This window comes from Phoca vitulina, unplaced genomic scaffold (genome assembly GCF_004348235.1).
Source record: "Phoca vitulina isolate PV1807 unplaced genomic scaffold, GSC_HSeal_1.0 scaffold3, whole genome shotgun sequence".
NCBI classification, from domain to species: Eukaryota; Metazoa; Chordata; class Mammalia; order Carnivora; family Phocidae; genus Phoca; species Phoca vitulina.
In genome coordinates, this window is record NW_022589706.1 from 39,118,515 (window position 1) to 39,122,969 (window position 4,455).

Below are 4,455 nucleotides of genomic sequence, written 5' to 3' on the forward strand. Positions count from 1 at the left end.
CCTGACACCATAAAATTACTAAAAGAAAATATAGTGGTAAATCTTCAGGACCTTGGATTTGGCAATGGATTCTTATGAAGTCAAAAGTATGAGCAACAAAAGAAAAAATAGATTGGACTTCATCAACACTGCTTTTGTATCAAAGGACATTATCAAGAAAGTGAAAAACAAACCTACAGAGTGGGAGAAAATATTTGCAAATCATATACCTGTTAAGAGTTTAATACCCAGAATATATAAATAACTCCTACAACTCAGTATCAAAAAGACAAACAACCCAATTCAAAAATGACTCACATAGACATTTTTCCAAAGAAGATATACAATAAGCACAAGAAAAGATACTCAACATCTTTAGTCACAGGGAAATACAAGTTAAAGCCACAATGCAATACCACTTCACACCTATTAGGATGGCTTTAAAAACAAAAACAAAACCAGAAAATAACAAGTATTATCCAAGATGTGGAGGATTGGAGCCCTTATATGTTGTTGGTGGGAATGTAAAATGGCACAGTCACTGTAGAAAACAGTTTCACATTTCCTCAAAAAGCTAAACACCAAATTACCAAATGACCCAGAAATTCCACTCCTATGTATATACTCAAAGGAATTGAAAGCAGGGGCTTGAATAGATATTTGCACAGCGATGTTCTTTGCAGCATTATTCACAAGTGCCAAAAGATGGAAACATGCCAAGTATCCATAAACAGATGAATGGAGACACTAAATGCAGTCTATCCATACAGTGGAATATTTTTCTGCCGTAAAAAGCAATGATGTTCTGATACATACTACAATATGGATGAATGTTGAAAATATACTAAGTGAAATATCAGACACAAAAGAACAAATATTGTATGATTTTACTTACATGAAATATCTAGAATAGGCAAATCCAGAAACAGAAAGTAGGTAAGAGGTTATCAGGGGCTGGAAGGAGGCAAAAATGGGGAGTTGTTGCTGAATGATTACAGAGTTTCTGTTTGGGTTGAAGAAAAAGGTTTGAAATAGATGGTGGTCATGGCTGTACAACATTGAGCATGTAATTAATACTGCTGAATTGTACATTTACAAGATGGTCAGAAAGGTAAATTTAATGTTATATATATTTTACCATGATTAAAAAAAATAATAATGTAATATGCTAAAAGTCACTGAATTGTACACTTTAAATGAGTGAATTGTATGGTATGCAAATTAAATCTCAATAAAGCTGTTTAAAAAAAGGACTACGTTTAGTCTGTTAAAAGTCTACTAGAAGAAAACATGAGTGAATTTTTTTATAAACTGAGACTGGGAAAAACTGCTAGCTATCACTCAAATCCAGAAATAATAAAGAAAAAAGTGATTAACTACATAAATATAAGACTTTGCATGAAAAAATACTATAAATAATCAAATAACAAATGACAAAGTTGGAAAAAATGCAAATTATAACAATACACTAATATTTTTCATAAATGGAATTCTCCTACACTTGAGGGGTTAAAAAGACCAACAATGCAAGGGCACCTGGGTGGCTCAGTTGGTTCAGCATCTGACTCTTGGTTTCAGCTCAGGTCATGATCTCAGGGTCATGGGATTGAGCCACATCCAGCTTCATGTTCAGTGCTGAGTCTGCTTAAGTTTCTCTCCTTCTGCACCCCCTGCTCTCTCTCTCTCTCTCTAAAATAAATAAATCTTTTTTTATTTAAAGATTTTGTTTATTTATTTGACAGACACAGCGAGAGAGGGAACACAAGCAGGGAGAGTGGGAGAGGGAGAAGCAGGCTTCCGGTGGAGCAGGGAGCCCGATGCAGGGCTCGATCCCAGGACCCTGCGATCATGACCTGAGCCGAAGGCAGACGCCCAACAATTGAGCCACCCAGGTGCCCCCTAAAATAAATAAATCTTAAAAAAAAAGACCAACAATGCAATTTGCTAAAAAATTAGAAAATGATATGAACAGACATTTCATTAAGAACTGCAAATGACACTTAAACATATGAAAAGATGATTGACCTTGCCCATAATAAGAGAAATTTAAATTAAATCTACAGTATGATCCTGTTTCTCACCTATTAGATGGGTAAAAATCCAAAACTTTAACAGTATTTCACTGGAAGTGGGAAAATAGGCTCTCTCATTCATTGCTGTTGGAAATGCAAAAGGGTACAAATCCTATAGGAGAGGAATTCGACAATATCTTGTAAAACTACATATACATTTACTCTTTGGCCCAGCAATTTAATTTTTTCCTAGGACTCTATCCCAAAGATATTTTAGCAAAGATACAGAATGACACATGCACAGGCATGTGACACTGTTTACAAGAGCAAAATATTTCAAATAGCTCAACTAATCATCACTAGAGGATGAATGGAATAAACCGTGGCACACACACACAATACAGTACTGTGCAGCAGTACAAAGTGGGAAATAGTGAAGGCGCCAGGTGTGCCCTGAGTGGAGGCTGTTGGCATGGAAAGCTGCAGGTGGGCTAACTAGAAGCAGGGTATCCTAGGTGATTGGTTAAAGACACATATTTGGCTTTCTCCAGTAGGTCCTAAGCTAGAAGTGGGGGCCAAAATTAAGGAAGTTGTCAATTATTAATCAAGTCCAGGCCACTTGGACCAGGCTATTTGACTTTCTAGGCTGATTGTTACAGATAGTAGTTTGACTTCCTGGACTGGTTATTGCACCTACTAGGTTGGCTTCCTAAGCTGATTGCTGCAGGTTGTGGGTCAGAGTTCTATTCCTGCATGTAGTCTGGCCATGGCCATTTGCATATTCAGAAATATCTTAATTATGGTGGTAGTCACATGACTGTGTATGCTTGTCAAAATCCACTGAATCTAAACCATATTCTGAAGTTTAATTGTTACTAGTAATATTGGTAATGTTATTTTGAAACAATTATGAGAGTATTGAGTATTGTAAGATAAAGCATATGTTATCATGTTAATGTCATTAGAAACTGAGATTTCAAACATAAGAGAGAGAATACATAAGAATGAAATCAAAAAATTAAAGCCCTGAAGGAGTAATTTAACTGAAAATATTAATATAAACTCGTCTTTTAAAAAATAAGCATGCATTTTCTAGATTTGTCCACCAAGACCTTGAAGCAAAGACATCATGAGCAATGAGCATCTTAGCTTTCAAGAGTCGTCTATAAACACTATTCCTTACTGAAAAGAATGCAGATTCCTTAAAGAAATTACTGATTCTAAGTCTGGGGCAGAAAATGCACAAGATGAACATGGGACATCCTCATACACCAGGAAGAAACGAAGCTATCAAAGTCAATTGGGATCAGTCAAAGGACAAAGGAGCCAATTTGAAGTAGCTCCCACTGGCCTAAGATGGAGAAATCTAAGCATAACAAAGAAAATGACTATAATAGAATGAAACACAGCAAATATATATATAAATCCATGAATTTCATAATATTAAAAATCTCATTTATCATCATTGGAATATCTGAAGATTGGTAGATAAAAGAAAGACTCAAGCATGTATCTTGCCTTTTCTGTAGGAACTGTATTCTGGGGAAGATTTAAAGAAGAATTCCAAGTAATAAATGCAGGAGGAATGATAGAAAGTTGCCGTTTTGCAATCTCTAATGAAATAATGGATTTAGGCAACAATTATCAGTGAACGCTAAAACCATTAGGGGAAAGTTTATGGTGAACTTTATAATGAAGGGACCAGGCTGACACCATTTGAACCCAATGAGCCATCTTAGTATCACTAGAGGTGGGTGAGCCAACCTGAAGGACTCATGAGGCAATGAAGTAAGTACATGGCACCACCAGTGAAGGAGTCTCACCTAAAAAATGAACCTGAATCTAATCCATCTTCTAGGTCTAGCCACGGGAAATACGGAGAATGAAGGAATGAGCTAAATGACACCCAAATACAGAATGTGAAATTCTACAGCACCAGTGACTCAGTTTCCCTAACAAATCAATTTTTTAAAGCATGGAGGGTGGGGAGGAGCACTGTTTGTTATTATCTTATTTCATAAAAGAGACTTAAGAAATGTAGTGTCCAAATACTACATGTGGATCTCGTTTGGACCCTGATTTGAATACACCAAGTATAAAAAGATAGTTTTGAAATAGGGAAATATGAATTTGTAAAGTATTAGATATCGAGGAATGGGTTGTTAATTTTGTTAAGTGTGATAAGAATGTGGTGGGTTCGTTTTATTAAAAAGTCCTTATACACTAGATAAGATAGTTAGATACTGGGATATTTATTGGTAATATGTCATGAAGCAGGAATTTATTTTCAAATCCTCCAGGGAGGAAAAAATGGAAGACAATAAAAAATAGGATTGGCATAGTCATTATCAAAACTGGATGATTAATCCATGGGAGTTTATTATACCAGTCTCTCTACTTTTGTGTACATTTAAAATTTTCATAATAAAAAATTTAAAAGTACCACATCTATTGTCCTGAAACA